Here is a 15246-nt window from a genome sequence, read left to right as displayed (position 1 = left end):
GTTTCTCATGATGTACTCTGCATAGAAGTTAAATAAGCAGGGTGACAATATACATCCTTGATGTACTCCTTTCCTATTTGGAACCAGTCTGTTGTTCCATGTCCAGTTCTAACTGTTGCTTCCTGACCTGTGTAGAAACCACTAATTCTAGTCTAATTAAATTCTTACTGACACTCTCTACATTATAAATTCTTTGTTCTTTTTAAACTTCTTTTCCTATAGATGTATAATCTATATATAATATATACATTTGCATATATATGTTAAAGTATATTTTCATATACTTTTATTCAAATAAATAAATAGAATTATGTGCATGTCATACACACTCTTTATATTCTAGTGCAGTCTTATTTCTTCCTTGTCCACTGTTCCTTCTTACTCATTAATACCTCATGGACTTGCCTCCAGTCCACTAGTGTTTTGCTCATTCAATATTTCAATGTCTGCCTAATATTCGATGCTATGGCTGTACTCACATTTTGAAAACTCCTGGATACTCTTTCACACTTTCTTTCATCATTTTGCCCTTTGCACATTCATCTTGCAGGGTCAGCTTCCTGTTTATTGTTTAAACACTTGCATCAAGCAGATTTTTCTTTGCCCTGTCATCCACAGGACTGAATGTGAGACTCATCGCCACTGACAACCATTCTTTCGCAAATAAGAAGGTGAGGCTAATCTTTTGCATATATTGTCAACCACCTCAGGAAGATAAATACAACTCTTCCCATTATTTGGGTAAACACGTAAAAATATAGAATGATTAAATTGCCTCTTATAAATAGATACTATATGGTAGATCCAAGATTTGATGAAAGGCTTCTTAATTTCAAAGGTATGTGTTTAATACAATTTAGAAGTGTATTTTACTATTTCCCTTTAAAATCCTTTCACTATTTTTGTATATTGTGCATTTCCATTTGCAAGTTCTGGGTTTGTTCTCTTCACTGATTTTTCTAGTGAGATGTTGAATTGATAGGATGACTTGCTATCATAAAGATATAACTCTTTTTCTCAATCTGGAGATGTATATACATATATTTCCTGGTGGCTCAGACAGCAAAGAATCTGCCCCTAATGCAGGAGACCTGGGTTTGATCTCTGGGTCAGGAAGATCCTCCCCTGGAGAAAGGAATGGGTACCCTTTCCAGTATTTTTGCCTGGAGACTTCCATGGACAGAGGAGCCTGGCAGGCTACAGTCCATAATGTCACAAAGAGTCAGACACAATTGAGAGACTAACATATATAGATAGATAGATAGATAGATAGATAGATAGATAGATAGATAGATAGATGTATATGTGTATATATTTATTATACACATATATTTGCTTTAGTTATTCTGAGCATCAAGCAGATGTACAAAGAGCAAGGAACAATACATTGGATGATGGATTCCCTGTGCCTTGAAGTTTTAGTGATAGCACAGAAGTCACATTATTTTTCAGCATCCTCTGACACAACCCTTTATCACCCTCCTCTTACATTCCCCCCTGAACACTGGCTTACTTTTGAGCTTAAATATCTAGAAAAGATCTTCAGTATCATTGCAGGTTCTTTTACCTACAGGACATGTACATGACCTGATAAACTCTTGTCACCTGTTGTGTCTTCCTTAAATTCTGTTTTCAAACATCATCTAGTTAGCAGATTAACTGAACTCTCCGTGAAAATAGTGCCATCCACTCACTTTTATACCTGCACCTTTGCTTTATTCATAGCACCTAATACCACCCAGCGTGGCATATATTTGCTTACAGTCTTTCTCTGTGATTGGACTATAGGGATTTTTGAAAGGCAAAGTCCAAGACAAAAATTCATAGACAAAGAAGTCATAGAGACCCATTTAACAGGATGAATTCCATAGCAAATATATATATTGGCAACCCACTCCAGTGTTCTTGCTTGAAAGTTCCATGGACAGAGGAGCCTGGTGGGCTCCAGCCCATGGGAGTTGCAAAGAGTGGAACACAGCTGAGCCAATTAGTATGCATGCACACACACACACACACACACACACACACACACACACATAGCTTAACTTAAAAATATTAGTTGTAAAATTCCACCTATTTTAGTAATACCCATTTGTATGAAAATTAGTCATATATATATATATATATTTTTTTTTTTCTTTCTAGTTGTCACATCAATATTATGGACCTAGTAATAATACACAGATTTCAGAATTTCTACTTCTGGGATTATCAAAAGAACCAGAACTGCAGCCCCTCATTTTTGGACTTTTCCTCTTCATGTACCTGATCACTGTGTTTGGAAACCTGCTCATCATCCTGGCCGTCAGCTCAGACCCCCACCTCCACACCCCCATGTACTTCTTCCTCTCCAACCTGTCCTTTGCAGACATTTGTTTCACCTCCACCATCATCCCAAAGATGCTGTGGAACATCCAGACTCACAGCAAAGACACATAACCTATGAAGGCTGCATCACCCAGGTGTATTTTTCTTACTGTTTGGGGATTGGACGTCTTCCTCCTGACCATGATGGCCTATGATCGGTATATGGCCATCTGTCACCCTCTGCACTACATGGTCATCATGAAACCCTGGCTCTGTGGTCTCCTGGTTCTGTCATCTTTTATTATGAGTTTCCTATATTCCCTGATGCAAAGCTTAATGGTGGTGCAGTTGTCCTTCTGTACAAAGCGGGTAATCCCACACTTTTTCTGTGAAGCCAACTTGATGATCAAACTTGCCTGTTCTGACACCTTCATCTGTGACATGGTGGTATATTTTGTATCAGTGGTGCTGGGTGGTGGTTCCCTTGCTGCTATTCTTTACTCTTACTCTAAGATAATTGCCTGCATAAATGGAATCTCATCAGCTCAGGGAAGTATAAAGCATTTTCCACCTGTGCATCTCATCTCTCAGTTGTCTCCTTATTCTCTTGTTCAGTCCTGGGAGTGTACCTTACCTCTGCTGATACTCACAGCTCACATTCAAGTATGATTGCCTCGGTGATGTACAGTGTGGTTACACCCATGCTGAATCCCTTCATGTACAGTCTCAGGAATAAAGACATTAAAAAGCTCTGAAAATATTTGGGAAGGAAACTAATAAAGAGTTAAGTGTCCTGGGGCTGAAGAACTGCCACTGATTGCAGGGCTTAAAACTCAGAGCCATAAATGCTGAATTTTAAAATTTCATTTTGAAGGTAGAACTTGCTCTTTCTATTTATTTCTTGAATTTTTATTTCTTTGGGTTCTGTTTATCTATACAAGTTAATTCACTGTATTAAGCTTTCTTCTCTCTGTGATATTGAGAGTTTTCACCTTTGTTGTGTTCCTATTATTCATAATTTACATTTTTGCAATCTTGAAAAGAAATATTTGGACATTCCCATTTATCTCATAGGACTATATGCAATTCTTAATAATTTTTCTCAAATGAAAATGTAATCCCATGCAATATTTCCTTAGGTTTCCTAAGAGTACTAGGTTGTACAAACTCTATGAAAAAACACACTTGGCAGACAGTTGATAGTTTAACAGTTCAGTTCAGTTGCTCCGTCATGTCCGACTTTTTGTGACCCCATGGACTGCAGCATGCCAGGCTTCCTTGTCCATCACCAACTCCCAGAGCTTGTTCAAACTCATGTCCATCGAGTTGGTGATGCCATACAACCATCTCGTCCTCTTCCATGTTGTCCCCTTCTCCTCCTGCCTTCAATCTTTCCCCAGTATCAGAGTCCTTGAAGAGTCAGTTGATAAGTTTATATGACAGGAAAATCTGAGACCACAGTTTTTCACTATATGTTCACCAGTCATAGTGTATTATTAACTTAGCTGCTTTTCATAATAATATAAATTAACATACAGTGTCTTATAACAGGTTACTTGTTTTTATTCTCCTGACTAGGGCACTCCTCTTCCGTAACTCACCTTTGTGTACATAGCACCAACGCTAGCTCTTGATTAAAATGATTATCAAATACATGTCTCTTAGTGATTTCTGCATAAAAATTAGAATAAAAGGTGAATTGATATTACCTTGAACTGTTGTTGTTGCTTAGTCACTAAGTTGTTTTGACTCTTTTTTTGACCCCAAGGACTGAAGCCTGTCATGTTCCTTCTGTTGATATTGCTGATAATATGGCTCCTCCTTGCATTGCTCTAAATGAAATAACTCCCTGATTTAAAATGTATCATGATTAGTCATTATCAGTATTTTTCATTAAATACCCCTTAATGGTCAGAAATCTCTTCATCTTTCTGGTCAAAGCATGCCTCAAGCAAGAGCTTGAATTCTTGTCCAGGCATATAAATCAGGGTCACTAGTTTTCCTACATAAAAATGCATATCCTTTCAATCATTCTTGGTTACCTGGAAAGGAATCCTAATAAGATAATCATTTTAATACAGCTGTCTGAAAAGAAGCTATGAATGTTGTCTTCATATACGATAACAAGCCAAAAGTAAGCAGCAGCAGATTAGTATCATTGCCCTCAATTCTGTTCACTTTGATTAGAGATAAGTTAGCTAATGTTGTGCTAGATATCCAAAAAGCCAGTGATCAGATTCTATGGTGAAATGTTGTCATGAGCTCTGCTGTTCTCCTCAAGAGTCTATCTGGGTCTCTATCCTGTGCTTCTATGTCTCATTATTGATGTAGGATATGGTCATGGTGCTCTTCTCTCTTGAACAAATGTATTATCAGTTTCTGCTATTCACCTATTTTACCTTCAATTTTATTGTAAAAAAAAGCGCATCAAGTATGAATTGCCTTAATTTAGTACTAGAGTCCCTATATCTACATTTTCCTTTTTCACAGGCAGAGGAGACATCCACTACCACTGCTCAGTATGAATTGGGTACCCGGGTTCAGGTTCCTGTTTGATCCATGCCCAGCTGTATTTTATTTCCTGAAGGCAATGGCACCTCCAGTACTCTTGCCTGGAAAATCCCATGGATGGAGGAACATGGTGGGCTGCAGTCCATGGGGTCGCTAAGAGTCAAACACGAATGAGTGACTTCACTTTCACTTTTCACTTTCATGCATTGGAGAAGAAAATGGCAACCCACTCCAGTGTTCTTGCCTGGAGAATCCCAGGGATGAGTGAGCCTGGTGGGCTGCTATCTATGGGGTCTCACAGAGTCAGACACAACTGAAGTGACTTAGCAGCAGCAGCAGACTTATTTAGTCATGTATGGATGTGAGAGTTGGTCCATAAAGAAGGCTGAGTGCCAAAGAATTGATGCTTTTGAACTGTGGTGCTGGAGAAAACTCTTGAGAGTTCCTTGAACTGCAAGGAGATCAAACTAAATCCTAAAGGAAATCAACCCTGAATAATTCATTGGAAGGACTGATGCTGAAGCTGAAGCTCCAATACTTTGGCCACCTGATGCGAAGAGCTGACTCATTGGAAAGTGGAAAAGAAACTTATGATGGGAAAGATTAAGGGCAGAAGGTGAAGGGGCAACAGAGGATGAGATGGTTGGATGGCATCATTGACTCAATGGACATGAGTTTGAGAAACCCATGAGATAGTGGAGGACAGATGAGCCTGGCGTGCTATAGTCCACGGAGGTCACAGAGTAGGACAAGACTTAGTGACTGGACAACAACAATGATAGACTCACTGGCATTATTTACACCCTATAATTTGCACATAGTTAAAATGTACTTTTTAACAAAATATAGAAGTCTTACAGAAATAACAGGACACACTGCACAGTTATGTTTATGTATAGCTCAAGAAAGTTCACAATAACCCTAATATCATTTTTAGGAAATTATCAAAATTTAATCTCCCAGGTCTTACAGTCCTTGTTTCTGAAGAAAATGTGGGATAGTAAACATAGCTTCAGACAAATGTTGTAAGAAACAAATGAAATGTGTGAATATATTTTGATGGGTCCAAATAAAATCTTCAAAGAAGATAGTCATGTGTATATGTGTTCATTTATATAAAGTTTTATTTCAAATAAACATATGCACACTGATTTGTACACAGTCTCATGTTTTATGTTGAGAGGAAATGTGAGAGAAAGATGGAGAGGATACATGTAAAAATAATGAATGCTAGACTGAATATAAAATCAAATAATGTAGAAAATTAGGCACAAAATATAGTGTAAATGGTAGACAACAAATTAAATAATTACTTTTCCTATCTTAACGCCTCATGGACATCACAATATGAAGCAAGTTTACATTTATGCCATGAGAAAATCTCTGTCAGACAAAGAGACTGAATATCCCCAGATTGAAATTAAATTTCCTCTTCCCACTTAAGATGAGATGATAACACAAAATATCTTTCCCCAGGGAAGCTCAATAAATGAACTGAGAAGTGTAATCTCCATTTCCTGAACAAAATTTTTCTGGGAAAAAAATCTGTATTCAATTTCTAATGTTAAGATAAAATTACCACACCAGTGATTTAAATAAATAATTTACACTCTGACAATTCTGGAGTTCGGAAGCCTGATATGGGTTTCTCTGGACTAAAATCAACATGTTTGCAGGGCTGGATTTCCTCTGGAAGCTAGAGGAAGAATCTATTTATTTCCTGCTTTGCATTCAGACTATAGTAGGAAAAGAATATAAATATATTCATTACAATGAGCAAACATTTCAATATGAGGGATTAAATCAGAACTCAACTTGTGCTATAATTAAGAAATTCCTAGTGATTTTGGACAATGTGTCACCAAGCCAAGATGTACAGTGCTCAAGGTTTATATCAAAGGAACACAGTTCTCCTCCTTGTCCTTGCTGAAGAAGAAGAACAATTTTTCTAGACATCAGGGGTTGTGTCTCTACTACAAGTCAATATTTGAAGAGTCAAGGGATCTATTCCAGGAAGGGAAGTAATCTATTCCTAAACTTGGAGAAATCAGGTTTGGGATGAGGCATTTTCAAAGGTTAGACTGAAGAAGTCAGCAAAGTGCATGAGGAAGAACAATCTTAATTAGCAGTGGATTCTCTTGACTCTATCCTGGTTTCTTGGGACACAGTCTCCAGGACATTCCCTTCCCTGTTCAGACCAGTGTCCCATAGGGAAATCATGGGCCTAGAGATTGGAGTAGAAAGAGGGAATGTGCTGATTAGTAGATAGGGGAGCTGTAAATATCTCCTCTGCTGCATCCCTCAGTCTGTACAACTTTGCACTGAATGGACCGTGGTTATTGCTGTTAGAGTTCTAAGTTTGGTTGGGAGACTCATGCAAGCCTCCTTTCCACTGTCTTTTGTGGGGCCAGAGCTTCAGTCTCCATTATTACCATCCAGGAAGAGTTTGGACCTTCTCGCAGTGATCTTCCTCTCAGAGTTCCCAACCAGGTGAGTTGGCGAATCCAGGAGGTACTGCAGGAAAGGGTCCAAGAAGATCAAATCCATGCATGTTTACCTGAGGTCTCTTGAGAGCCACCTGCTGGGCCCAGAGCCCAGAGTTTGCTAGCATTGACCTATATAAACTGTCAAGAGAGGTAATGAGGAGCTGCTATATAACACAGTGACCCAAGCCCAGTGTTTATGCTAATCTTTTTACATAGATTGTCAACCACCTCCTTAGGAGAATAGGGGCTTCCCTCATGGCTCAGATGGGAAAGAATCTGCCTGCGATGTGAGAGAACTGGGTTCGATCCTGGGTTGGGAAGATCCCCTGGAGAAGGGAATGGCAACCCACTCCAGTACTCTTGCCTGGAGAATTCCATGAACAGAGGAGCCTGACAGGCTACAGTCTGGGGTCACAAAGAGTCAGACACGACTGAGTGAGTAACACTTTCAGGAGGATAAATACCCCTATTCCCACTATTTGGGTAAAGATGTAAACTTTTGAATGGTTCAGTTGCCTCTCGAAATTCAAACAGTTAATATGTGGTAGATCCAAGATGCAGTGCCAAGTTTTTAATTTCAAAAGTTGTTATTAATATAGTTTAGAAGTTTCTTTTACCATTTCACCTTAAAATCTCCCACCATTGTTGTATATTATGCATTTCCATTTCTAAATTGTGTATTTATTCCTTTGCTTATTTTTATAGTGGGATTTGAATCGATAACGTGACTTGATATCATAGTGATATCTCTTTTATCATTTACATATTTTTTCTGCTTTATTAGTTAATCTGGGTATCCAGGGATACACAATGCAAAGAACAGATGGACAAGGGACTCCCGTGTCTTGAAGTTTTAACAATAGAGGAAGCCACTTTATTCTTCAGCATCCTCTAATACAACCCTTCATCACCTCCTTCTTACATTCTCCCAAACAATGGCTTAAGTTTGAAACTTGGATATCTGGGGAAAAAGACCCTCAGGTTTTTCACAGTTTCTTTTCCCTTAAGGCACCCTGATAACTTCTTGTCACCTGCTGTGTTCTCACTGAAGTATCTTAAAATATCATTTCTTTACAGGATTCCTGAATTCCAATAAAAAATAACAGCCCTCTCTCTTACGAAAGTGAGTGTTAGTTGCTCAGTCATGTCCAATTCTTTGCTACCCAGTGGACTGTAGCCTGCCAGGCTTCTCTGTCCATGGGCTTCTCCAGGCAAGAATACTGGAGTGGGTAGCCATTCCCTTTTCCATGGAATCTTCCCAACCCAGGGATTGAACCCAGGTCTCCTGCATTGCAGGCAAAATTCAAAACCATCTGGGTGAACACTTCATAGCAGCTGCCACTACCTGGCATGAAATATATTTGCTAATATTCTTTCCTCATTCATGATTCGATTGTAGGACTTTTGTAGGACAAAGCTGAGACTAGAACTCATAGACAGGGAAGCCACAAAGACTCCTTTAAGGGGATGAGATTCAAACTCTATGTGTGTGTGTGTGTGTGTGCACACTTAGTTGCTCAATTGTGTCTGACTGTTCTGAAACCCTTTGGACTGCAGCCCACCAGACCCCTCTGTCCATGAGATTTTCAGGCAAGAATACTGGAGTGGGTTACTGTTTCTCTGTCTCTCTCTGTATCTAGATATAGACCTCCCTCTCTCCATATATATAGTTGAGCTTCCCAGGTGGCACCATTAGTTCTAAAGAACCAGTCTGCCAATGCAGAAGACATCAGAGATGCAGATTTGATCCCTAGGTTGGGAAGTCCCTGAGGGCAACCCACTCTGGTATTCTTGCCTGGAGAATCCCATGGGCAGAGGAGGCTGGTGTTCTACCATCCATAGGGTCACAAAGAGTCAGACATGACTGAAGTGATTTAGCACGCATGTAAGTTTGCAGTTTAGCCCTATATACAAGTGCTGTCAGGCGGTGGCTTCCTCATTGGGTGTGTGTGTGTGTGTGTGTGTGTGTGTGTATGTATGTATAAACATGGCTTAATTTAAAACTTTAATATATGCAAGCTATATATATATAATTAATTGTAATATTTCATCTAGGTAGTAATGCCCATTTGTATGAAAATTAGTCATATTATTTTTTTCTTTCTAGTCATTACATCTACCTTATGGAACCAGTAATAACACACAGGTTTCAGGATTTCTTCTGGGATTGTTAAAGGAACCAGAACTGCAACCCCTCATATTTGGGCTTTCCTCTCTATGCATCTGATCACTGTGTTTGAAACCTGCTCATCATCCTGGCTGTCAGCTCAGACCCCCACCTCCCCCATGTACTTCTTTCTCTCAACCTGTCCTTTGCAGACATCTGCTTCACCTCCACCACCATCCCAAAGATGCTGTGGAACATCCAGACTCACAGCAAAGTCATAACCTGAAGGCTGCATCATCCAGATGTAGTGTTTGTTACTATTTGAGGGACTGGACGTCTTCATCCTGACTGTGATGGCCTATGACTGGTATGTGGCCATCTGTCACCCTCTGCACTACATGGTCATCATGAAACCCTGGCTCTGTGCCTTCTGGTTCTGTCATCTTACATTATGAGATTTTCCTGTATTCCTTGTACAGAGGAATACATTTCATTTCTTGTATTCCTTGCTACAGAGCTTAATGGTGGTGCAGCTGTCCTTCTGTACAAACAATGAAATCCCTCACTTTTCTGTGAAACCAGTCAGTTGTCCTATTTGCCATTTCTGACACCTCCATCTGTGACGTGGTGATGTATTTTGCAGGAGTGCTGATTGATGGTGTTTCCTTCACGTGTATTCTTTACTCTTACTCTCAGACAGTCTCCTCTGTATGTGGAATCTCATCAGCTCAGGGAAAGTATAAAGCATTTTCCACCTGTGCATCTCACCTCTCAGTTGTCTCCTTATTTTACTGTTCAGTCCTAGGAGTGTACAGTGTTTCTGCTAATACCCATGGCTCACAGTCAAGTGCAGTCACCTCAGTGATGTACACTGTGGTCACCATGCTGAACCCTTTCATCTATAGTCTCAGGAATAATGACATAAAAGGAGCTCTGAAAATATTACTTACAAAGGAAACTATAAAAGAGATAATTGAATTGGTTTAAAGAACTGCTGTTAATTGCAGGACTGACAACTTCAAAGCCATAAATTGTGATTATTTGAATCACATTTCGAAACTAGGACTTACTGTTTCTATTTATTTCCTGAATTTTTATTTGTTTTGCTTCCATTTATCTAAAAACTTTAACTACCGTTATTATGGTTTTTTTCTTGATGCCTTTTTTTAATTTTTATTTTTACTTTATTTTACTTTACAATAATGTATTGGTTTTGCCATACATTGACATGAATCCACCACGGGTGTACATGCGATCCCAAGCATGTACTGCTCCCACCTCCTCCCCACAACATCCCTCTGGGTCATCCTCTGCACCAGCCCCAAGCATGCTGTATCCTGCATCGCACATAGACTGGTGATTCGATTCTTACATGATAGTATATGTTTCAATGCCATTCTCCCAAATCATCCCACCCTCTCCCACAGTCCAAAAGACTGTTCTATACATCTGTGTCTTTTTGCTGTCTTGCATACAGGGTCGTCATTGCCATCTTCTAAATTCCATATATATGTGTTAGTATACTGTATTGGTGTTTTTCTTTCTGGCTTACTTCACTCTGTATAATCGGCTCCAGTTTCATCCATCTCATCAGAACTGATTCAAATGAATTCTTTTAACGGCTGAGTAATACTCCATTGTGGATATGTACCACAGCTTTGTTATCCATTCATCTGCTGATGGACATCTAGGTTGTTTCCATGTCCTGGCTATTATAAACAGTGCTGCGATGAACATTGGGGTACATGTGTCTCTTTCAATTCTGGTTTCCTCAGTGTGTATGCCCAGCAGGGGATTGCTGGGTCATATGGCAGTTCTATTTGCAATTTTAAGGAATCTCACACTGTTCTCCATAGTGGTTGTACTAGTTTGCATTCCCACCAACAGTGTAGGAGGGTTCCTTTTCTCCACACCCTCTCCAGCATTTATTGCTTGCAGATTTTGGATCGCAGCCATTCTGACTGGTGTGAAGTGGTACCTCATTGTGGTTTTGATTTGCATTTCTCTAATAATGAATGATGTTGAGCATCTTTTCATGTGTTTGTTAGCCATCCGTATGTCTTCCTTGGAGAAATGTCTATTTAGTTCTTTGGCCCATTTTTGATTGGGTCGTTTATTTTTCTGGAATTGAGCTGCAGTTGCTTGTATATTTTGAGATTAGTTGTTTGTCAGTTGCTTCATTTGCTATTATTTTCTCCCATTCAGAAGGCTGTCTTTTCACCTTGCTTCTATTTTCCTTTGTTGTGCAGAAGCTTTTAATTTTAATTAGATCCCATTTGTTTATTTTTGCTTTTATTTCCAGCATTCTGGGAGGTGGATCATAGAGGATCCTGCTGTGATGTATGTCGGAGAGTGTTTTGCCTATATTCTCCTCTAAGAGTTTTATAGTTTCTGGTCTTACATTTAGATCTTTAATCCATTTTGAGTTTATTTTGTGTACGGTGTTAGAAAGTGATCTAGTTTCATTCTTTTACAAGTGGTTGACCAGTTTCCCAGCACCACTTGTTAAAGAGATTGTCTTTACTCCATTGTATATTCTTGTCTCCTTTGTCAAAGATAAGGTGTCCATATGTGTGTGGATTTATCTCTGGGCTTTCTATTTTGTTCCATTGATCTATATGTCTGTCTTTGTGCCAGTACCATACTGTCTTGATGACTGTGGCTTTGTAGTAGAGCCTGAAGTCAGGCAAGTTGATTCCTCCAGTTCCATTCTTCTTTCTCAAGATTGCTTTGGCTATTCGAGGCTTTTTGTATTTCCAAAGAAATCTTGAAATTATTTGTTCTAGTTCTGTGAAAAATATGGCTGGTAGCTTGATAGGGATTGCATTGAATTTGTAAATTGAATTATTATGTTTTATTCTCTCTCTGATATTGAACATATTCCCCTTGTTTATCTTCCAATTATTCCAGATTTATTCCCAATCTTGAATATTAACTATTTGGAGAATCTCATTTGTCTCATGGGACAATATGCATTTTCAGGATTTTTTTCTCAAATGTCATATATAATCCTGTAACCTTCCCTAGTTTTCCTAAAAGCATAACTATAGGCTGTACTAAACCTATGGGTGTAAAGAAGAACACATTTGAGAAAACAAGGTCATTTACATAAGTTTATAGGAGAGGAAAATCTGAGACCACCATTTTTCACTATATAAACACAACTTCTTGTGTATCAATAACAGTTGTTTTTCATAATTATATAGATTTAACATATAGTGCATTTCAGCTAATCATTTATTTTAATTAATTAATTTCAATTAATTAATACCCAGAAAGAATACTGAAGTGGGTATTCTTTTCTCTTATACACCCTGTATATGCAGTGCCAACACTAGCCCTGACTTTGTCTACCAAATACATGTCTCCTAGTGATGTCTCCACAAAACAGATATTTGAATAAACCATTGGATTCATATGACCTTGAATATGATGAAGCAAGCTTTAACTTATACTTTGTATCACTCTGCATAATATTTCTTTTTCAAGATATACATTTACTTTTTGAAGTAAGATATACGTCACTTGTTTAAGGGGTTTATTCTTTGGTGAAGTTTTGGAAGGTATGTTTTAAGGTTTTTCATTGAATTACTGACTTTTTTCTTGAAATCTTCCAGTGATGCATACAAACATGATTCTTTCTCTTGCTCTAAGTAAAATAACTCATCCTTTTCTATATTTCATTGTGAACACTAGAGGGACAGTGAATAACCACAATCATCTACTATATATCTCCTATACGGGACATTTCTTCAGTATTTATTATCATTAATGATTCCCAAGACAATGTGAATCTTCTTAGTCATGTGATTCAGGGTCAGCCGAGTTTCTGCACCAACCTGCATGCCTTCCAAGTTCTCGTAGGTGGCTGGAAAGGATATCAGTGTAGTCATTTTTACTATTGTTACTTGTGAAAGTGAAAGTTGCTCAGTTGTGTCCAACCATTTGCGACCCCATGGACCATAGAGTCCATGGAATTCTCTAGGCAGAATACTGGAGTAATAGCCTTTCCCTTCTCCAGGGATCTTTCCAACCCAGGGATTGGATCCAGGTCTCCCTCATTGCAGGCAGATTCTTCACCAGCTGAGCCACAAGGGAAGCCCAAGAATACTGGGTGGATAGACTATCCCTTCTCCAGCGGCTCTTCCAGACCCAGGAGTTACAGGCAGATTCTTTACCAACTGAGTTATCAGGGATTTGATATAAACATAAATAATGATACAATCAGAAATGCTATCTTCAAATATCAGAATAAATGTCAAATGTAAGATCAAGTAGATTATTTTCATTGCCCTCAGTTCTGTGCCTTTGGGTTATTGTATCAATTATTGTATCAGTATCAGTTATTGCAGCATAACAAACCAACATAAAATAAAACAACTTATCATAATGACTTTATTATTGAATGAGACAGTATGATGGGAGTGGTTCTGAGCCCTGCTTGCCACTTGATGAGTCTTTATTCAGCTAGAAGTCTCTTCATTGTGTTTCTAAGGCTCATCCATGAAACTATGTGACTCGCGTTCTTTTGTCTTGAACATATTTATGGTCAGTTCACTCCTTGTCTATATCTAGTTTATCCATTTACAGAAAAAATGAGTTTCTGAAATGTGAATCCCTTTACCTAAGTCACAGTTCCTATATCCATATATAGCACTTTGCTTTCTTCTCAGTTAGAAGACCTATATTCCATACTTCACTCTAAATATTATCTGACTTATTAATTTTTAATTAATACCTCAAATTTAATTTTTCCTTTTAACTAATTTATTAGAGTATCATGCTGTATGCTCAGTTGTGTCCAACTCTTTGTGACCTTGTCAGGCTCCTCTGTCCATGGGATTATCCTGGCAAGAATACTGGAGTGGTGTCCTCCTCAGGGTATCTTCCCAACCTAGGGATTGAACTCACAACTCCTGAAGCTTCTGAATTAGCAGCTGGATCTGTTGCCACTACCACCACCTGGTAAGCCCTATTAGATACATTAAACAATGCATATTTAAAAGTACAGGTGATAGATGGAGGAGAATGATTTTCTCTAGTAATGTCAGTAATATGGTATATGATGGTTTGTGTGTGTGTGTGTGTGTGTGTGTGTGTGTCGTGTGCGTCATTCAGTCATGTCTGACTCTTTGTGACTGCATGGACTGTAGACCACTAATCTCCTTTGTCCTTGGGATTCTCAGGCAAGAATACTGGAGTGGGTTGCCATGCCCTTCTTGATGCAGGTATATAGGGATTTCTAGCATTCTTCCACCACTAGAAACATCAATTTGAATAACTGTCTATATACAATAATGCCTTTGTAAGTGTCAGGATTCTCGCCTTGATTATAGTACATTAATAAGAGAAAAATTAGTAAAGACATTTTCTGTTATCCTCATTACAACTTTTCCACAAGTGGGCAGCAAAGCATGGAGAGACACCCTCCCGACAGAAAAGAAGCTGAAGTGTTTGTCTGACCTCATTGTAAACCTTACACAGGCCACCCCCTGCAGCCTCAGGCTCCAGGCAGACTTCCCAGGCTGAGGCTCCAGTAGAACAATGTCCATGCTCCCAAGCCTGAGACATCCTGTTGACCCAAACTGTAGGCTGGTCCTGAGAATAGGATGCCATATGATGGCTGAGACCCTAAGCTCACACATCATCTAAGCACCAAGTCCAGCCCATGACTCCTGTTACCAGAGCTTTCAGTCTACCCCAGCATGAGTGAGCTCTTTTGCAGCCAACTGCCAGGCATTCCAGTGTTCCCTGATGCCTCGTCAACCCCTACAAACCCAAAGTCCACGTCTATCCCCAGGGCTGAGCATCAGGCCTTATCAATCACCTGCCCAG

The 15246-nt window shown here is 39.0% G+C and overlaps 1 long non-coding RNA gene and 2 pseudogenes across 1 annotated transcript in view; 2 read left to right on the top strand and 1 right to left on the bottom strand.

Moving 5' to 3' along the window:
* Positions 1–15246, bottom strand: part of LOC132659866 (uncharacterized) — a 995695-nt gene that overhangs the window by 300487 nt on the left and 679962 nt on the right. The gene's annotated exons all lie outside the window — the stretch shown is intronic.
* On the top strand, positions 2260–3124 carry LOC101112479 (olfactory receptor 7A10-like; annotated as a pseudogene).
* LOC101112221 (olfactory receptor 1571-like) lies at positions 7193–10398 on the top strand (annotated as a pseudogene).

This window comes from Ovis aries, chromosome 5 (assembly GCF_016772045.2).
Source record: "Ovis aries strain OAR_USU_Benz2616 breed Rambouillet chromosome 5, ARS-UI_Ramb_v3.0, whole genome shotgun sequence".
Classification (NCBI taxonomy): domain Eukaryota; kingdom Metazoa; phylum Chordata; class Mammalia; order Artiodactyla; family Bovidae; genus Ovis; species Ovis aries.
The sequence above is the reverse complement of the archived record's forward strand: the minus strand, read 5'-3'. Positions and strand labels throughout refer to the sequence as shown.